This window comes from Balaenoptera physalus (assembly GCF_965194825.1).
Source record: "Balaenoptera physalus genome assembly, chromosome: 19".
In the NCBI taxonomy this organism is placed as follows: Eukaryota; Metazoa; Chordata; class Mammalia; order Artiodactyla; family Balaenopteridae; genus Balaenoptera; species Balaenoptera physalus.
The window spans coordinates 4,770,329-4,792,168 of NC_138900.1; the positions used below are offsets into that span (position 1 = coordinate 4,770,329).

At 42.2% G+C, this 21,840-nt stretch overlaps 2 protein-coding genes, 1 long non-coding RNA gene and 1 pseudogene across 6 annotated transcripts in view; 2 read left to right on the forward strand and 2 right to left on the reverse strand.

The window, feature by feature from the left end:
* LOC309648115 (zinc finger protein 525-like) overlaps window positions 1-4,284 on the reverse strand; it is a 219,054-nt gene extending 214,770 nt beyond the window's left edge. For 2 of the 3 annotated variants that reach the window (XM_082436258.1, XM_082436256.1), the window contains exon 1: window positions 4,228-4,284. The gene's annotated coding sequence lies outside the window, so the exon portion shown is untranslated. The other variant, XM_082436257.1, reaches the window with a different exon arrangement.
* The window catches only part of LOC309648108 (uncharacterized protein), a 363,120-nt gene that overhangs the window by 105,328 nt on the left and 235,952 nt on the right, over window positions 1-21,840 (forward strand). The window lies entirely within an intron of this gene.
* Window positions 1-21,840, forward strand: part of LOC309648346 — a 132,613-nt gene that overhangs the window by 72,361 nt on the left and 38,412 nt on the right. The window lies entirely within an intron of this gene.
* The window catches only part of LOC309648299 (paraneoplastic antigen-like protein 5 pseudogene), a 30,331-nt pseudogene continuing 23,445 nt past the window's right edge, over window positions 14,955-21,840 (reverse strand). The window contains exon 2 of the transcript XR_014268672.1: window positions 14,955-19,814. The product of XR_014268672.1 is annotated as a paraneoplastic antigen-like protein 5 pseudogene (transcript). The remainder of the gene's footprint in view (window positions 19,815-21,840) is intronic.

Below are 21,840 nucleotides of genomic sequence, written 5' to 3' on the forward strand. Positions count from 1 at the left end.
AAGGCAAAGCTCCTGTCCAAGGTGGCAACTGGCCCCTGGATGGGCACAGCCTGGAACACCTGGGGGCTACAGCAGGGCAGTGACACGGCACACTAACCATGGGGACACCTCAGGACACTGCATGAGGACGACAATTCTGTATGGCTTTTCAGGACTCCCTACATCTTTTGGCTCTTATTTTGAGTTATTAAGTAGCCACATGGGGTAAGGATCAATTACAGTTGAAATATTCAAAACAAACATGGGAACCATCCTTATCACCTACCCTGTTCACCTGGTCTTCCCTGAGGGTTATTTAGCCCAACCCACAGTCTTAGCATCTAAACCCATCCCCAGAAGGAGATGCTGCAGCCACCCTGAAAGGAAGAGAAGCACTGTACTCCTTCAATGGAGGGAAAACAAGAAAGACTCCAAACCAAAAGAAAATGGCATTTCTCGGGAGGGAGTGGGGGGGTGGGATGAATTGGGAGACTGGGATTGACATATATACACTACTATATATATAATAGATAACTAATAAGAACCTGCTGTATAAAAAAAAATAAATTAAATAAAATTAAAAAAAAAAAAAAAGAAAATGGCATTTCTGATGACGGTGATTGATACAGAGGCAATAAAACCTGGTCAACGTGACAAGAGATTGTCCGGAAGGGATGGAGAGACCTCTCTGAGCCTAATCCTGAAGGAGCACAAAAGGGCCTGAGCCACTGGGATTGAAAGGCAGAAGGTAAGAATGGGAACTAAGATTTGAGAGAGAAATGGTTTTGGTGTTTGGGAACACCAAAAGGTGAATGGGACTGGGGTAAAGTGAACCATGGGAAAAGGGCCAGATCCCAGGATGAGGCAGGAGACACTAGCGGGGCCCTGAGGATGACACAGGGATGTGTAGCAACAGAGAGGAGTTCAGATTTTGTCCTGAGGACAAATAAGAGCCAGTGGAGGTCTGAGTGCCAGAATTGATATAAACTCTCTTCAAATTTACACTTAACGCAGAAAAATACAACTGACTATGGTCACTTCTACTCTGACCCTATGTTCTTGTCTCCATTCTAGCATTTTGCTTTTGTTTTTCATTCTGGGAAGACAGGGACCCATTCAAAATTCTAAATAGAACTGGACACTCCTCTATAAAAAGAACTGCCACGGGCTTCCCTGGTGGCGCAGTGGTTGAGAATCTGCCTGCCAATGCAGGGGACACGGGTTCAAGCCCTGGTCTGGGAAGATCCCACATGCCGTGGAGCAACTAGGCCCACGAGCCACAACTACTGAGCCTGCGCGTCTGGAGCCTGAGCAACGCAACAAGAGAGGCCGCGATAGTGAGAGGCCCGCACACCGCGATGAAGAGTGGCCCCACTTGCCGCAACTAGAGAGAGCCCTCGCACAGAAACGAAGACCCAACACAGCCAAAAATTAATTAATTAATTAATTTATAAAAATTTTTAAAAAAGAATCATGTGTCTGAAAAGCAGTGACCCCAATCTAAAAAAAAAACAGAACTGCCACACACAGACACATACACAATTTGGCCAATCATTTCAGGGCTCAGAGTTACCCAGGCTGAGAGCTTCTGGTCTAGTCTCTCATCTCCATGTTACAAGTGGGCTCCCTGAGGCCCAGAGGGGAGACACGTATGAGAAAGTCCGGGTTGAGTGAACAGAATTAGGTGGAACTGAATTCTGAAGGGGGATCCAGAAGGGCCAGTGGGCAGAGTTTGTCCTTATCATCCTTCCAACCTAAAACACCAGGACCATCTTTCATTTGCCTCAGCAAAGGAACCTTCGTTTTCAAGGTCTGATCTGGTACCAAGCATTTAGTTCTTCTTTTCCAAAAGACTGCAGTAAAATCTTTTAAACATGCAGATTTGCAAAAATATACCACTGGTGAAGAAAGCAGTGGAAAGAGTCAGGTTAGAAATCAGCTCTGAGCAAACGTCATCATGAATAGAGGGGCTCTGATGGAAGAAGGTTCCAAGTCACTACACCCAATCCTTCAATATTTGTAGAGAACAGTCAAGAGGGACCTGAGGGAAGCAACTTCCTATCACTTCATAGCTCACTAACTTAACAGATCAAATACAACGGAAAAAAACTGAATATTAGACTAACTGGTTAAACTAGGTTTTGACTGTTAATATAAAAGATGATTGACATCTTAACATCATCTTAATTCATCATAACAGTCTAAAATTATTTACTAGTTACCAAAGAACTTTTCCAATACACAAGATAAAGAGGAGACAGGAGGCAGGCCTCAAACAAACCTTAAACACATTTTAAAAAGAAGTATTTTGTGAATTTTTTTAAATCTAAAATTCTGGTGTGAAAGTTAAAAAAACTGAGAATATATCATATTTAGAAAAGAATCGCATGAGTTGATTATACAGGACCACCAAAGCTTATTTCAGAAGTTTATAATTACTTACAGAGAAGTAGAAATTTAATGCACCAAGATTTATTCCAAGCTACAAAAAGAATTAAATGTAAAAAAAATGAAAAAAAAAGAAAGAGAAAAAAGTCACTTTTAGAAGTGACCATTAGAAAAAAACTCACTTTTAATATTCCTTCAAAGAGGCACCATGCAGTAACAGAGTCAGTCATTTCTTGCCCCACTTCTCTTCCCTGTGCTCTATCTCATGCCAGGAAAAGGAAAGGGGGCGACCCACAGCTGTCTTGAGTCAAGTCACTGCCCCCTGGCTGAATAGGGACTGGAGATGGAAGTTATCTTCTGATGCAAATAACTGCAAAATGCACAAACCTTATAAGAAAGTTTTCCAATTCTCACGCTCATCTGTATAATTTAAGCCAACAAATTTTAAATTTACTACATTCTGAAACCACACATCATACATCACAGCTTAATCATCCACATCCAAACAACTCACCACCCACCTGGATCCCGTTTCCGCTCTACCTGCACTACTACGTGTTTCCATTTCATTCTGTTTATTTGTCTCCCTATATCATCTCTGTCTGTGTCTCTCTTTTTGCTCCCCTCCGCTCTCCTGCTGTTCCTGCCCTCCTCTCTATTTCCTCCCTCACACCTGTCCTGCCCCCACTCTGCGACCTGTTCCCCCTCTTGATGCTCTTTCTTCCCCCACCTCTGCTCCCTCTCTGCCCTCCGGGTTACACCCCTTCTGTCCGTGATACATTCCCTCCCTCCTCACTCTCCGGCACCCCAGGTGGCTATGGTTCCCTGGTGGTGTTCTTTCTTCCTCCGCTGTTCTCTCTCCCAGCACCATGATGTTCTAAAGACCATGGTTCCACCTCATTTACCCTCTCCCCCAGCTCTCTGTGTGAAGGGCCTCATCACTGTTGCCTCCCTTCCTACCGCTGAATCAGGACCCCTCTACCTATGTTTTTCTCTAAACTGTGGAAATTCCTCTGTATAATTCACTTCTTTACTTTATCCACCTGTTACTTGCAAGGCTTAGTCTCTTTCATTTTATTGTTTCTTTACAAATCCCTAAGCCAATCCTCTACGTCTCTATTGGTTCTGCCTCATTCTTTTCTCACCTCAGTTTTTCTATTCCTCTCTCAGTCGCTCTCTGTCTCAGCTTCTCCTGGTGCCCCTCGCCCACGACTATACAGGGATGGCGACTGAATAATATGCCCGCCTACCGGAAAAACACATTTTCCAGCGGGGAGACCGAAGAACACTGGGTGTCACACGTCCGGCCCAGGTCACCTTCTCCTACGCGGGGTGAGGGGAAGGGCTGACTACGAAGGAGAGGCCTGCGGAGCAGAAGCATCGGCCTGAGGAGACGCGAGGACAGAGGGGTGGGGAGGGAGGGAGGGGGGGGGGTCTCAGGAGAGGGGCGGGCTCTGCAGAATCCCAGGACCAGGGAGAGGACGGGAGCTCTCCGGGAGCGGGGCGACCGGCGCTGCCCTCCAGGGGCCGAGGGGGCGAGGCTGCGCAGCCGCGCATCCACCTCGCGGAAGAGGGCTTTACAGGGGGAGGGCAGGGGCAGTAAAGGGTTTTATGAAGGAAAAAGAAGCGAAAGGCGGTGTCTACCTGGACCTAAGGCAGAAAAGCCAAGGGCTCCGGGACCCACCTCAGAGCGATTTCAAACCCAAAGGAAAACACCAGACCTGTGACGGCGACGTCCGGGTTTACTTGGGGAGGAAGGCCGGGTGCCGGCATTTTAGGTCCGTAGTGACTCCCAAGATGCTGAGAGTGGGGTATGGTGGACGACGCAGCACAAATTTACACTACAAAGGAGAAACTTACCTCCTAGAGCTCGAGCTCCACGCCGAGCTCTCTGCTTCCGGTTCCGCAAGAAACTGCGCACGCGCAGAGTTAGAGGCAGGGCTTCCGGGGGCGGGAACTGAGTGGAGCGCGACCGCGAGGGGCGGGGCAAGGGAGCTTACGTCATCGCGGAGATCGCCAGGGGCGTAGTAAGGGGCTGAGGTATGCTACTTCCCGGCGCTTTGAAAGTGCCGATTTTAAGTGACTATCCAGAAGTTTTATGGTAAAAGCTTTACCGATGTGTGGGCCACTGATGTCGGAAAACTAACGTTTCCTCCTAACAAGTTGAAACGGCTTCAATAAAAAGCTGTTTTTCCCAGCAGTTTGCTCGCATGCCCCGTTCCAGAGGCTCAAGCAATTCAGAGGCTGGGAATGTGGGTCTCCAAGTGGTAGCTGTGGGGCAGTGGTTGGATCTGGGAACATTTCCTGCAGTTAGAATTAATTGAAGCAGTTTGAGGAAACAAAAGCTAAGTTTGTCTCTGTATTACAAACTGGAATGAGAAATACAAAATTCTCCCTAGGTAGAATGGTCCATTTCATACTGACATCCTGCAGAAGCGCTCTTCCGTTTCTATTCCTCATTCAGCCAGGAGACCAAATTCAACACTCTGCTCGGGTCCAGAGACTCAGGGACAAAACCTGGGTTCTGAGACTGGAGAAGTAAGGCATGTGATAATGTTCCTAACTAACAATTGTTTTGAAAAAGCAATGCATTTTTTAAAATTGTTATAAATTGCATTGGTCTTTCTTTCGGCTAAAGTGTTTTATTTGCCTTTTAAAACCACCTCCCCCCCTCCCCCAGTTTTATTGAGATGTACTTGACATACATCACTGTATAAGTTTAAGTTGTACAGCATAATGTTCTTACATATATTGAAATAATTACCAAAATAAGGCTAGTGAGTATCCCATCATCTCAAATACATGCAATAAAAAGACAAAATATATATATATATTTCTTTTTATTAGAACTGCATTATTGGTACTTCCCTGGTGGTCCAGTGGTAAAGAATCCGCCTTACAAGGCAGGGGACGCCGGTTCAATCCCTGGTCAGGGATCTAAGATTCCACTCTCCGCGGGGCAACTAAGCCCACGCGCCACAACTACTGAGCTGGTGCACTTTAACTAGAGAGCCTGCGTGCTGCAAACTACAGAGGCCACACGCCCTGGAGCCTTCGCACCACAACTAGAGAAAACAACCCACACGCCACAACTAGAGAGATGCCTGCGCGCTGGACTGAAGAGCCCGCGCACCGCGATGAAAGATCCTGCAAGCCTCAACGAAGATCCCGAGTGCCGCAACTAAGACCGGACGCAGCCAAAAATAAATAAAATAAATAATAAATAAATCTTTTTTTAAAAACTGCATTATTCATTAAAATACCTGCTCTATTCCACCCTTGTTTTTTTTGTTGTTGTTGTTTTAATTTTTGGCCACTCCCAAGGGGATGTGGGATCTTAGTTCCCTGACGAGGGATCAAACCCAAGCCCCCTGCACTGGAAGTGTGGAGTCTTAACCACTGGACCGCCAGAGAAATCCTATTCCACACTTTTGAGAGTTACCTTTAAATATCTTTCAGAAAAACTTGTTTATGAAATTATAGTTAAGTATATAATAACTAAACAATGTAATTTCAAACTGACTATATGTTCATTATGAGGGTAATTAGAAAGTTTCACTTTCTATATTCAAATTGTAATATAGTTTAGCTCTTTGGTTTTTTATTTCAAAAAGTTCTGTCAAGTGTGGATAAAAGAGCCTATAAAATATACAGCCTTTAGAAGACATGGGACTTATTTCCATCTAAAGAATAATTAAGTTGCAATATTTCTAAGGGTATTCAGTAAGGAGAATGTCCTGGTGTAGCACATATATAAATACAAGAAGATATGTCACATTTTAAAAGTTGCAGTGACTCAAATTTTGTGAACTCTATTAGGTAGATTACTCTGTATTATACAATATTTCTAACTAGCCATGTTGGCAAAAAAGCCATTTCAGCATGGACTTCCATGATTCCAAGCAAAGAAATGAGTCGATAGTGGAACTTTTCATTAAACACAGAAGAATACAGGAGAAGCCAGTTATAGGGGAAGTCATTTTTTGAATGGAGAGTTTTGTTGCAGGAAAATAAATATATTCACAAGGGAAAAAAAACCCACTAAATTTCCTAAATGACAGGAAGATTTTGATATGTCTCCCTGTATTGCATTATGAAACAGATGCAAACAATTCAAAAATGTAAAAAACACAAGGATATAGTTTGAGACACACACACACACAAACCCTGTCCTAGAAAATTAAAAAATATACATTTTTGAGTTCAGATGGAATGACTGAAATATTTACCACTGTCAAACTTAGGTAGGGACAGGTTTTATTCCAAGTGATTATTACAATATAGAGACTGCTCCAGCCGTAAAATCTGTAAAGCCTTAAAATTCAGACCAGAAAAGAACTTTTTTTTTACACCAAGAGGTCAACAAGTGGGAAAACTCCCATACGGTGGAGTGGATGACCAGGTGGCATGAGCTTACATACTCGGGGGGTGTTTTACACTAAAGTCACCTCTGCTTGGTTAAGTTCCTGCAGCGCTGTTGTTCTGAATTACAATGCTTAAAAGGGGTTCAAAACATAGGCCCCTTGGGAGAGGAGAAAAGCATAAGTAAATTTTGATTAAATCACGGTAACTGCCATTATACCCAGAGATAACTGAAGACAAACAATAAGGCAATGGATGGGAATTTGGAGGATTCTCATCTGGCTGGTTTCTAAGTAAACAAGGAGGCTATCACGAGTCTTACTGAAATTAACGGGGAAGTGTACTTCTTAGCAAATAAACTGTTTCCTTCCACGCGAAAGAAGAAAGGGAGGTCTTTAACCTTCAATATTTTCCAGAGTTACAGACTTGGAGTAAAGTCTAACATTGTCTCTACATAATATGATATCAAGCAAAATTCAAAAAATAATAAATACACGTTATATTTGAAAAATGGAATATTAGAAATTTAAACCAATAATGGTAATAAAAAACTTGCCCAGGAACCTCAGCATTTGAGTTTGGATGGCACTGAAGGACCCTGTATGTTCATTGTGCCTCTGTTGTGTCTGTCCCTGTCACATGCAAGAGAAATCATTAACTGTTGAAAGATGTTGCTCTAAATCATCAAGCCAGAGGTCTGTGAACTATATAAACTGAATAAAACCCTAGAGGTTATTTTAAGACCAAAATTGTTATAACTCTATTTCTGTTTTGTAGGTAAGTTCATTTGTACACTTCTTTTTAGATTCCACATATAAGCGATATCATATGATATTTGTCTTTCTCTGTCTGACTTCACTCAGTATAATCTCTAGGTCCATCCATGTTGCTGCAAATAGCATTATTTCATTCTTTTTATGGCTGAGTAATATTCCATTGTATATAAGTACCACGTCTTCCTTATCCATTCCTCTGTTGATGGACACTTAGATTGCTTCCATGTCCTGCCTGTTGTAAATAGTGCTGCAATGAACACTGGGGTGCATGTGTCTTTTCGAATTATGGTGTTTCACCTTTTTTTCCTAAAAGTCCCTGGGCAAGGTACCACTGCTGGGGAGGGGATGCTTTCCTCCCTCCACAGAGCACCTCCTGGTCCGTGCTGGGCCGGTTCTAGGCACGGGAACTGGCTTCAAAATTTCACCACATGCTGCCTAAGCCCGCTGGAGCACATTGAAGAATTTTCACCATCATCTTCAGTCAATATCACACCCTTTGCACATGAGAAAGTTGAGTACCTCCCCCGACCCCGGCTGTCACCACAACAAAGAGACATCAATAAATGAAACTAATAAAAATACGGTAATGTATGAAGGAAAACAAAAAACAAAAATCAGCCCGCCTCAAGCTCCTCCAAGTCAAGCAACAATGAGTTCACAGGAGCCAGATGGCAAGTGTAGCAGCTCATGACCAAGACTTTCCCTTGTCTCTGGTGGAGCTGCAGCACCAATGGAGGGTGAAAGAACACATTTATTTTACATATGGATGGAGAAAATGATAAGTTATGGACAAGAATTCCTATGAGGGCTTCCCTGGTGGCACAGTGGTTAAGAATCTGCCTGCCAATGCAGGGGACAAGGGTTCGGGCCCTGGTCCGGGAAGATCCCACGTGCCGCAGAGCAACTAAGCCCGTGTGCCACAACTACTGAGCCTGCACTCTAGAGCCCGCGAGCTACAACTACTGAAGCCCGCGTGCCTAGAGCCCGTGCTCTGCAGCAAGAGAAGCCACCTCAATGAGAAGCCTGCGCACCGCCATGAAGAGTAGCCCCTGTTCGCCGCAACTAGAGAAAGCCCGAGCGCAGCAACGAAGACCCAACGTAGCCAAAAATAAATAAATTAAAAAAAAATTCCTATGAGAGTTCAAATAATAAATAAACTTCTGTATTCCCATAGAACTCTCCAAAGAGGGGAGAGTTTCTCAAACACTATTAATAAGGAAGTTTCCCCTCAGCCCTTCTGAGATCTGACCTGTGTTCACACTTCAGTACATCCCCAAAGGCATTCACCTCACTATCTACAGCCTAGGGCTCTTTCTCTTGCTACAAAGTGGGTAAAATATTCAAATGAGAAGCAGAAATTCCTCCACATAGGAAAAAAGAAACATGACTTGCTGTGGCTTTTCCTGAAAACTAGTTCTTTGTTCACCTGAGGATTGAGGACATGACCGATGGGTCTAGAAAAATATTTTTAAAATTCACCCACTGCTTGCCTCCTTCTGAATACACAGTGAACAGTATAATATGCAGAAATGAAGCTCTTTTCCTAGAACTCCTAAATCGAAAGCACATGGGTAGAAAACAGGAAAGTGGGTATGTTAAAAGTTTGCCATTGAGCTTTATAAATAAACTGTGTTCATTTGCAGAAGCCATCTGACTATTGTCTCTCTTACTCTGACCCCCCCTATTCCTGCCTCCATCCTAGCATTTTTGTTTTTCTTTTTCACTTTTGAGGACTGAGTCCCATTTTAAATATTAAGTACAGTTAGATACTCTCTCCAAAAAGAACTGCCACACACAGAAACACAGCCAATCTGGCCAATCATTTCAGGCGTCAGTGTTGCTCAAACTGAGAGTTTCTGGTCTAGTCACTCATCTCCATGTTACAAGTGGGCTCCCTGAGGCCCAGACGGGAGACATTTCTGAAGAGGTCTACAATGAGTGAATAGAACTGTGTGTAATGGAATTCTGAAAAGGCCACCTGAGGGGCCAGTGGATAGAGTTTGTCCTTATTTCCCCTCTCATTTAAAACACCATCTTTCATGCGCTTCAGCAATGGAAACTTCTCGTTCAAGAACTGATCACACTGATTACCAAGCTTGAATGGCATTCCAGGAGCTTAGGCTTCAGATTGAGGGCTACAGGGAGAAGGGGAGGTTTGTATGGGGAGGAGGGAAGGGCTCTTACAGGGAACAAATGGGAGGGTGGACAGACCCAAGACAAGGAGATTGTGATGGGCTGTCCAGCTGACAGAAGATGAAGGCCTGGAGAACATGGGTGCAGTGATGATAGGAAGAATTCTGGTAATTCTTCTCCAGAAAAATCACAGTAACATAATTTAAAAATACAGAATAGCAAAACATAGCTGAAAACCTTTTTAGGGGTCGGCTCAGAAAGAAACTATGAGCAAACTTCTTCATCATGAACACAGGGGCTCTGATGGAAGAAGGGACCAAGTCAATCCAGTCCTTCCTTCATCATTTGCAGAGGACAGTTAAGAGGGATCTGATGGAAACATCATCTCACATCTCGCCATTTCAACAGATCACAGAAAAAGGAGGAAGATGGAATAGAAGGGAACTGGTTAAACTAGATTTTGAATGTTAATATAAAAGATATTTGACATCTTTGCCAAGTACTCATCAAAATACATTAAAATAAAATTATTTATTACTTACTGAAGTACTTTTCCAAGATCTCAGATAAAGAGGAGGAAGCACACAAACATCAAACAAATGTCAAAAATATTTAATGGGAAATAATTTGTGAATTACATTAAATCTAAAATTTCTGGTGTCCGGAATTCCCTGGCGGTCCAGTGGTTAGGACTCTGCGCTTTCACTGCCGAGGGAGCAGGTTCAATCCCTGGTCGGGGAACAAAGATCCCAGAAGCCATGCGGCGTGGTCAAAAAAAAAAAAAACATAAAAATAAAAAAATTAAAATGCTGGTGTCAAAGATTTAAATAATTGAGAATCTATTATATGTAGAAAAGAACGACATGAGTTAATTATAGAAGGCCACCAAAGCTAAGTTCAGAAGTCAGTAATTATTTATAGAAAAGTAGAAATTGGACATATTAAGATTTATTTCAAACTCCAAATAATTAACTGTAAAAAAGAAAAAAAAAAAAAAAAGTAAATCCAGTCCAAAAAAAAAACCCCCAAGAGTTTTAACATTTCTTTAAAGAGGCACCTTGTGGTGATAGGCGTTTCTTTCCCCACTTCTCCTCTCCCCCATGTCAGGAAAAGGGAAGGGGGTGACAGACAACTGTCTGAGTCAAGTCACTGCCCCCGGGCTGAAGAGGAATTACAAAAGGGTATTATCTTCTGAAACAAATGACTACTAAATGCACAAACCTCATAGACAGTTTTGCAATTGTCATCCTCATCTGTATAACTAACCTGAGGCAACAAATTTGAAATTTATTAGATTCTGAAGCCACAAATCAATTTATCACAAGTTAATCATCCATATCCAAAGGCACCGCCCACCTGAATCCAGTTTCCCCCCCTCTAAATACACTACTATGTATTTCCATTTCCTTCTGTTGATCTATCTCCCTATTTCTCTCCCTTTCTTTTTGTTCCCCTCTGCTCTACTGGTGTTTCTGCCCTCCTATTTCGACCCTCACACGTGTCATGCCTGATCTCCAACTTGTTTCCCCTCTTATTTCTCTTTCCCCTCAATCTTTTTTTTTTTTTTAAGATTTTTTAAAAATTAATTAATTAATTTATTTATTTTCGGCTGTGTTGGGTCTTCGTTTCTGCGCGAGGGCTTTCTCCAGTTGCGGCAAGTGGGGGCCACTCTTCATCGCGGTGCGCGGGCCTCTCACTATCGCGGCCTCTCTTGTTGCGGAGCACAGGCTCCAGACGCGCAGGCTCAGTGGTTGTGGCTCACGGGCCCAGTTGCTCCGTGGCATGTGGGATCTTCCCAGACCAGGGCTCGAGCCCGTGTCCCCTGCATTGGCAGGCGGACTCCCAACCACTGCGCCACCAGGGAAGCCCCTCTCCCTCCATCTTTGACTGCCTTAAATCTCTCTCTTTCTGCCTTTCTTTCCCATCTCTGCTCCCTCTGTGCCTTTGGGGGTACACCCCTTCTATCCCTGTTAGGCTCACTTCCACCCCATTCTCGGGCACCCCAGGTGGCTATGCTTCCTTCCAGCTTGCTCTCTTCCTCTGCTCCTCCAATCACTAGTTTTCCTGCTTCTCTCCCAGCATCACGATGCCCTGAATGCCAAGTTTCCAACTCCTTCATCCTTGCCCCCGACGCTCTGCGTGAAGCGCTTCACCGCTGTTGTTCCCCCTCCTATCACTGACTCAGGACTCCTCTCCCTGTGTTACTCTCCCACCCCTTCAGACCCTGTTTCAATTACCTTTTTATTTTAGAGAGCTGTGACTTTCAAGGCTAAACTTCTTTTATGTTACTGTCTCTTTGCAGGATCCCCAGCCGTCATCTACATTCTCATCGGTTTTCCCACACTCTTCTCTCCTCACTTTTTCTGTTTTTCTCAGTCCTTCTCTGTCTCTGCTTCTCCTGATCCCCCTCGCCTACCTATTTGCAAGGATGCGACTGAAAAAGATGCCTGCCTACCGGAAGAAAACATTTTCCAATTGCGCTGAAGACAGAAAAACAATGGCTGTCACATGGCTGACCCAGGTCACCTCCACAACGGGATAAGGGGAAGGACCGACTACAAAGGGGAGGTCTGCAGAGCAGGACCAGCCACAGGAAGACGCAAGGGTCTGGAAGGGTGGAGGGGGCGTGGCGAGCGCTCCAGAATCCCAGGACCAGGGAGAGGACGCGGCCTCTCCAGGAGCGGGGAAGCCAGCACTGCCCTCCAGGGGCGGAGAGGTCGAGGCTGGGGTGGGGGGTAGATGTAGTAAAGGGTATTTACTTATTTATGCAGCACACGGTATCTTCGTTGCCACGTGCGGGATCTTCCCTGCTGCCTGCGAGATCTTCGTTGCAGCATGCAAGACCTTTAGTTGCGGAATGCAGGGAACTTTAGTTGTGGCATGCGAACTCTCAGTGGCCGCATGTGGGATCAAGTTCCCTGACCAGGGATGGAACCCAGGGCCCCTGCATTGGGAGCACGGAGCCTTAGCCACTGGATCACCAGGGAAGTCCTGGTAAAGGGTTTCAAGCAAGAGAATGTCGAAAGGCAGCTCCCACGTGGACGAATGGCAGAAAAGCCAAGGGCAGGGACCAGCTTCAGGGTGAATTTAAACCCAAAGGAAAACATACACGACCTGGAACGGACCTGTAGGTGATATCTGGATTTACTTGTATCCCGGATGCTGGGATACAAGGTCGAGCCTTTCCCAAGACCCTGAGGACAGAATAAGGGGGACCACGCAGCACAGACTTACAGAAAAGGAGACTGTGAAGTGTGAACTTCACTCCGTGTTCTCCAATTCCGGTTCCAGAGGAAAGTGTGGGCGGAGAGAAGCAGGGCTGGGAGGGGGTGGGGGTGGGGCGAGTAGGGAGATCAGGTCAGCGCAAGGAGGACTGCAGGGCTAACCCGGGGAAGGAGGTGCTTCCCTGGACCTTGACCTGTTTAAGTTAGTGACAGTTTTTGGTGTTTTTTTTAAAAATTTATTTATTTTTGGCTGCGTTGGGTCTTCGTTGCTGCGCGCGGGCTTTCTCTAGTTGCGGGGAGCGGGGGCTACTCTTCCTTGCGGTGCACAGGCTTCTTGTTGCGGTGGCTTCTCTTGTTGCGGAGCACGGGCTCTAGGCGCACGGGCTTCAGTAGTTGCAGCACGCAGGCTCAGTAGTTGTGGCTCGCAGGCTCTAGAGCACAGGCTTAGTAGTTGTGGCTCATGGGCTTAGTTGCTCAATGGCATGTGGGATCTTCCCAGACCAGGGCTCGAACCCGTGTCCCCTGCATTGGCAGGCAGATTCTTAACCACTGTGCCACCAGGAAAGTCCTCTGTGACAGTTTTAAGGTAAAAGCTTAAAATTTTGTGGGCCACTTACGCTGGAAGCTGTTTCCGCGAGATGAAAACGGTTTCAAAAAAGCTGTTTTGCCAGCAGGTTGCGCCCATATCCTGCTAGCGAGGAGAAAGCAATTCAGAGGCCTGGAAACTTGGGTCTCCAAGTGGTTGCTGTGGGGCGGTGGATTCAGAAATATTTCCTGCACTGGGCGTTTCTCTGTATTACAAACTAGAATAACAAATACAAAACTCTCCCTAAGTAGTAAGTGCTACTTCTTACTCACACCCTGAAGAACAGCTTTTCCATTTTCTCTTCACATTCAAGCAGGAGGCCAAACTCAACACTCTGCTCAGCTCCAGAGACTCAGGGACAAGACCTAGCATCTGAGACTGGAGGACTAAGTCATGCGAAGTTTATCTCCTTATCACAGAAGTAAGCTGGTGAGGACTTCCCTGGTGGCACAGTGGTTAAGAATCCACCTGCCAATGCAGGGAACATGGGTTCAAGCCCTGGTCCGGGAAGATTCCACACTCCATGGAGCAACTCAGGCCATGCGCCACAACTACTGAGCCTGCGATCTAGAGCCCACGAGCCACAACTACTGAGCCCACGTGCCGCAAATACTGAAGCCTGTGCGCCTAGAGCCCATGCTCTGCAACGAGAAGCCACAGCAATGAGAAGCCTGCTCACCGCAACGAAGAGTAGCCCCTGCTTGCCGCAACTAGAGAAAGCCTGCGTGCATCAACGAAGATGCAACGCAGCCTATAAATAAGTAAATAAAGGCTCAACTTAAAAAAAAAAAAAAAAGCTGGTGAGACATGAGCTACTCTTTTTTTTAAGACTTTTTTTTATGTGAACCATTTTTAAGTCTTTACTGAGTTTGTTACAATATCGCTTCTGTTTTATGTTTTGATTTTTTCGCCACGAGGCATGTGGGATCTTAACTCTCCAACCAGGGATCAAACCCACACCCACTGCATTGGAAGGCAAAGTCTTAAACACTGGACCAGCAGGGAAGTCCCTAAGTTACTCTTTATTGACGTGATGAAGGGTCTTCTGTTTTCTGTTACTTGGGAAAGAGAACCACATGTGACTTGTCATTTGCATTGGGCATGGAGACAGTACACAGATGTGGATGAACTGGATATTATGTTAAATCTTTTCCAATGCAGACATACCTGCTGGTAAGTCTTCATGCAATCCTGCAGAGGACCAATTGAGGATGTATCGAATCTAAATGAGTATACAATAACTGACCTGAATTATCCAATAAATAATCTTTCTTTCACATCAACACTGTGGGGAAATACAATTACGAACAAAACCAAAATGTAAGACCAATAAACTTCTCCACGTAGGTTAATATGGAAAGGAAACAGTTTTACTATTGAATAATCATTACTCATGATTACAACACACAACCCGCTTCATATCCTGATTCAGCCACTTGCTGGGATGGAACTGAATGAGTCTTTAAACCTGTCTTTGTCCTAAATTCCTTCATTTCTGAAACGAGAATAAGTACTTTTTTCAGAGATGAAAATTCAGTAAGTTACTATGCATAACGCATTAATAACAGTAACTTGTATTTGAAGTGTAATATGAAAGACAACAGAAATAAAAATTAAGATCACTTATTAAAGGGGACTTCCCTGGTGGTGCAGTGGTTAAGAATCCATGCTCCCAATGCAGGGGGCCCAGGTTGGATCCCTGGTCAGGTAACTAGATCCCACATGTGTGCCGCAACTAAGAGTTCACATGCCACAACTAAGGAGCCCGCCTGCCGCAAATAAGACCCAGCACAACCAAATAAATAAATAAAAAAATTTTTTAAAGATCACTTATCGAAGAATCTATATTATTTTGTTTAGTAACAAAGTCTAAGTGGAGCATAATGGGTATCAGTTGTCATGCTAAAAATAGCACAAATCTTATTTTCTCTGCAAGGAGCTCTGCCTTTGAACGTCAATACATCACTGGGAAATGGCAGAATGGCTTCCAGGCATTTGGCAATGGAGATTGTCTCCTTGTTACAAACTATAGTTGGACTCTTGGGGTCTATCTCATTAATCCTTTTGGTTTCACTGTGTGCTTCCTAAACTCCACATACTGGATTTTTAAACACCTGACCACAGCCAACTCCCACATTCAAAGATTTCAGTTTACCCTCATGACATTCCAAAATGAACTAAAGTCCTAAAGGCTTCCATGGAATTAAAGTCCTAAAGGAACTCCCTTCATATATACAGTGCCTCTACTTTCTACCTCTCATTGAGTTATGTTCATTTTCATTTCACAGGAATCCTAAAACAACCCACTGATTTAGTGATCCTTTGGTTTAAAACAAGGGAAATATGTGGGGAAAGAAAAAAGTAATGCTAAGAAAAAACTGTATTCAAAAAACACTTTTTTTTTGGAATTCCTTGGCAGTCCAGAGGTTAGGACTCTGCTCTTTCAATGCAGGGACCGGGTTCGATACCTGGATAAGGAACCAAGATCCCCTAAGCTGCGTGGTGCAGCCAAAAAAATATATATGTATATATTACAGTAGAAAATTAACCATGTAACATCACATTGCTTAATACCACAATTTAAAATTGAGATTTTAAGAGCCTATCGATAATTGCTCTTCTAGTAAATTGCTTAGTTATATTATCTGATAAACACTTCCAAACACCCATTTTTATTAATCTAGGATAAAAATACCTTAGGCAATTTATTTAATATTTTATAAGCATTTTCAACAACCATATTGCACAATGAGATGAATGTGTGCTGCAAACAAAAAAATGTAATAATTATCATAAAGAAAAGTGTGGTGTTCCTTATCAAGAAATCAGGAGTTTTAAGAGCAAATATTCACTGTTTTGTCAAACAGTTAGACTCCATTTTTCAGTGTTTGACTACTGACACCTTTTAACCTTCGGGACATCTTCTTCCCATTCAGCCTGGGCAAGCTGATAAAAAAAGCCTGAAGGGTCCCCTTCTTTGATTCAACCTGGAAGTTTAAACGTCAAGCCTCATCAAGTAATTTCCTTAACACATCAAGCCAATCACCATTCCCTGTCCTCTCAAACCATTTTTTGAACACCTTGGAAGTCTCCAACATGTGCCTAGAAAGCTGAATTATGTAACATTCTCCTAACACTTCAATGTCAATATCACCCTCAATAACCAAACCAAACTTTGGGTGGGGTTCCACTATACTCCAGTAAATGACCACAAGTGCAAACTAGCAAAAACAAAAAAATGTTTTAAGGGTGAATATATGAAATTTCTCGTTTCTCAAACAAAAACGTTCCCATTGTATAATACTCATTTTTAAAAGAAAATCCATGAACACTGATCCTTTAAAATTAATACACTGATGGACTTCCCTGGTGGCACAGTGGTTAAGAATCCGCCTGCCAATGCAGGGGACAGGGGTTTGATCCCAGGTCCGGGAAGATCCCACATGCCACGGAGCAACTAAGCCCATGCGCCACAACTACTAAGCCTGTGCTCTAGAGCCTGCAGACCGCAACTACTGAAGCCCACGCGCCTAGAGTTTGTGCTCTACAATAAGAGAAGCCACCGCAATGAGAAGCCCATGCATCACAACAAAGAGTAGCCCCTGCTCACCACAAGGAAAAGCCCACGGTCAGCAATGTAGACTGCATGCAGGCAAAAAAAAAAAAAAAGCACTGAGCTCAAAAAGGACAAAAACATTGTATGATTTTTAAATTTTCTAATATTTTGCATGTATTTACTATATTGCTATTTTCCCATCATATAAATCAAGGTGCATGTCATGAGATTTATGTAAAGGACAAATGTGAAATTGCATGATTTTTAAATTTTTAGTATTTTGCATACACTTACTACATTCCTATTTTCTCTTCATTTTAATCAAGGTGCAGGGGGCTTCCCTGGTGGCGCAGTGGTTAAGAATCTGCCTGCCAATGCAGGGGACAGGGGTTCGAGCCCTGGTCCACATGCCGCAGAGCAACTAAGCCCGTGCACCACAACTACTGAGCCTGTGCTCTAGAGGCCTCGAGCCACAACTACTGAGCCTGAGTGCCACAACTACTGAAGCCCAAGCACCTAGAGCCTGTGCTCTGCGACAAGAGAAGCCACCGCAATGAGAAGCTCGCGCACGGCAACGAAGAGTAGCCCCTGCTCGCCCCAACTAGAGAAAGCCCGCGCGCAGCAACGAAGACCCAACAGAGCCAAAAAATAAATAAATAAAATTAAATCAAGGTGCATACCATGACATTTATTTAGACACATGAAAGAACAAGAAAAAATACATTCATATACTGCATATTCAAGAATGGGGAGCAGGTATTAAGGAGCATTAAAAAAAAATAAAACAGTCCCAAGGTGGAGAACAGCTGTAATGTTCTGTTCAGTATGGACTGTCTTATGATTAGTGAGATGTGAGCCCCGAGTAAAGTTTTCTCTCCCATTCATAACATTTGTGAGGTAATCTCCAGAATGAATTCTTCGGTGAATAAATCCCTTGCTTAAAGGACAGGACACAATAATTACATTTATCTGGTTTCTAACCATAATGAATTTTCTAATAAAGCCTAAGGTGGAGACACCTGCTAAAAGCCTTGTCACATCAAAACATTATTAAAGTCTCTCACCAATATGGATTACCTGATGGTATTAATTTAGGCTTAAAAGCACACTGAAGAATTTGCCATGCTCATTATATCTGTAAGACTGCTCCCTAGTATGTAATCTCCAATGACTTGATAGGGTTGAACTTTGACTAAAGGCTTTGCCACACTCATTACATTTGTAAGGTTTCTCTCCAGTATGAATTCGTTGATGCCTTCTAAGGGCTTGCTTCTCACGAAAGGCTTTGCCACACTCATTACATTTGTAAGGTTTCTCTCCAGTATGAATTCGTTGATGCCTTCTAAGACCTGGCTTCTCACGAAAGACTTTGCCACAGCTGTTACATTTGTAAGGTTTTTCTTCAGTATGAATTCTCTGATGAGCTGCAAGGTTTCCTTTCATACTAAAAGCCTTGCCACACTCATTACATTTGTAAGGTTTTTCTCCAGTATGAACTTGTTGATGCCTTCTAAGGGTTTGCTTCTCACGAAAGAACTTGCCACACTCATTACATTGGTGAGGTTTCTCTCCAGTATGAATTCTCTGATGATGCACAAGGACTGATTTTTGATTGAAGACTTTGCCACATACATCACATTTATATGGTTTTGCTCCTGTATGGATTATCTCATGTTTCCTGAGGCCTGTTTTAAAAAAAAAGGTTTTCCCACACACATTACATTTGTAAGGTTTCTCTCCAGTATGAATTCTCTGGTGATATTTAAGGTATGAATTTTGACCATAGACTTTGTCACATACATCACATTTATATGCTTTTGCTCCTGGATGGATTATCTCATGTTTCCTGAGGTCTGTGCCACAAAGAAAGGTTTTCCCACAAAAACTACATTTGTAAGTTTTCTCTCCAGTATGAATTCCCCGATGACGTTGAAGGGATAGATTCTGACGATAGACTTTGCCACATGTATCACATTTATATAATTTCTCTTGAATGTGTGTTATCTGATGTCTTTTGAGGTATGAGCCGATAGGAAAGGTTCTGCCACACTCATTGCATTTGTAAGGCTTCTCTCCAGTATGAATTCTCTGGTGAACTGCAAGACTTCCTTTCTTATCAAAGACCTTTCCACACTCATTACACTTGTAAGGTTTCTCTCCAGTATGAACTCTTCGATGAATTACAAGGTATGAATTTCGGCAAAAGACCTTGTCACATACATCACATTTATGCAATTTCTTTCCTATATGGATTCTCTGATGACTCCTGAGATTTGAGACCTGATGAAAGGTTTCGCCACACTCATTACACTTGTAAGGTACATCCCTGTGTGGGCTCTGGTCTTGTGTCAGTATTGAAGGATGCATAAAATCACTCCCATATCTATTAGAAATGTTGTTTTGGACAGGAGGAGAAATTCCTTGAAGTGGTGAAAATGAGGAACTACTGCTGATACTCTTAACAGCTTTATTAAGTTCATCAATTTTCTGTTTACTTTTAAACATATGCAGTTCATCCTGAAGGCTTAACACAAGTCTATTTCCAATAGGCTTGTTTTTTGCATCCCTTCCACCATGAGCACTTCTATCAGTGACATCTTGGTGACAGGATATAGGGATATTTTTGTAACTTCTTCCATCATCTCTCCACTGAAAACCATGGTCATACGTATTTTCCTGAATTTCCGGGAGGTAAAAATGTTTGATTCCCTGGTTTTCATGTCTTCCCAACATCAATGTTTGGAATACTCCACCTCTATCGGTGTTTGACTTTAGTTGTAATTTCTTGATCACATGTATATGAGAGATAGCTACAAGACATAAAGAAACATACATGACCTACTCATTACAATGCATGAGTAAATGTTTCATGTTAAATACATGATATTATACCAAAAGTAATACTTATAAACAGTCAGTTATGAAACTGTGCAACCATGATGTTCAAATTTTTAGAAACACTAAATAGGATTACTTACTAAAGAAAGTGATAACATGTAATTCAAATTAAGTTTAGGGTAGCCTAGGGGATTGGGATTGACATATATACACTAATACATGTAAAACAGATAAGTAATAAGAACCTGATGTATAGAAAAAAAAAGTTTAGGGTAGCCTTATTTGAAACACACTATGACAAAACATTCAAATTGGAAAAACTTATATGAGCTCTCAAAAAAAGTGTTTTTCCACCATGACCACAAAGAACATAGCAATTAACATTAAACACACAAATACCAGGAGTTTAGAGAAAAAACTTCTGGGGAGATGCAAGAAGAAGTGACCCATGGAACTAAAAACATTATTCACTCATCCCTACTTGAAATGGTTTCTGAGTCATCATAACTGCACATAATGATTTAGGTTGTGTCCTGAGAAAGTTGTTCAATGGATGAACAGGGATCATTTTCACAGTTTGAGTAATGAGGCAACTGAAAATACTGAAGTTAAAAGAAAAGAACTGGCCTAGCAAGTAACATAATACTGCTCCATTTTTAACAGTGGGAATTAATAGTATAGGTATGGAACAGAAACCGAAGACATTTAAAAAGGGAGAAAATGAAGCATTATAGAAACAAAGCAGGTTTACATCTATCACATTGTTTCCTATGTAAGGCATAAATTGAATATTCCATAAGTCCCATTTCCATGCATATATTCACAAAGAGCACACATAATATTCCATAAGATGTACAAGAATGTTCTTAGCTGAAACTTGAAGGAAAAGCCAGAAGAAGGCCATCAAAAGCAGATGAATGAGTTTATGCTATACACAAACATACAGATATAAAGAAATCGAAAACTATTAAAAGTTCCTCAACATATTTTAAAAAGAACAAAACTATCATATAATGCAGCAATTACAGTGTTGGCAATATATCAAAAAAAATGAAATCACTGTCATAGAAGATACCTGCACTCCCACATTCATCAGAGCAGTAATCACAATAGCCCAGGCATCAAAACAACCTAAGTGTCCAACAGATGAATGGGGAAAAACCCTGTGAGATATACAGAATGTAATATCATTTACCCATAAAGAAGAAAAAATTCCTACTATTCTTAACAATACAGATGGACAACAAGGGTATAGACTCAGTAAAATAATCCACAGAGAAAGAATAATACTCAATAATCTCACTTATGTGTAAAACATATCAAAAAAAAAAAAAAAAAAAAAGGCCAAACTAAGAGCCACATAGAGTAGCATAGTGATTACCAAAGGTTAGGGGTTAGTAGAATGGGAAGATATTCGTCAAAGGAGTAAATTTACCATTTTAAGTTGAAAGATTTCTACATATTTAATGTACAGTATGGTAATTATAGTTATCAATACTATACTATATGCCTGAAAGTTGATAAGATGGTAGACCTTAAATGTTCTCACCACACATAAAAAACTGTAATTATGTCACAGATGAATGTATTAAGTGACCTACCAAGGTAATCATTTTGCAGTATAACTGGATCAAATCATTACCCTGTACACCTTAAACTGATAAAATGATATATATTAATTAAATTTTAATAAATCGGGAAAAAGAAAATACAAATAAGTAGACAAAAAAGGTTGTGGTTTACCAAGTAAATAAATTTCAAGAAACTTAAAAAATAAATGATTTAGAAGTAGAAAATATGCCAAAACTAGCAGATGTAAAAAGCATTAGATTACAAATCAATGAAATAGAGAATAAAAACTACATAAAATCACAAGCTCACAACTTGGTTCTTACCTACATCTAGAATAACTACCAAAAAGAGTAAAGGCTCAAATTACTGAAATCAGAAATGAAAGAGAGGACATTACAACTGATTCGACAACAATCAAGAAAATTA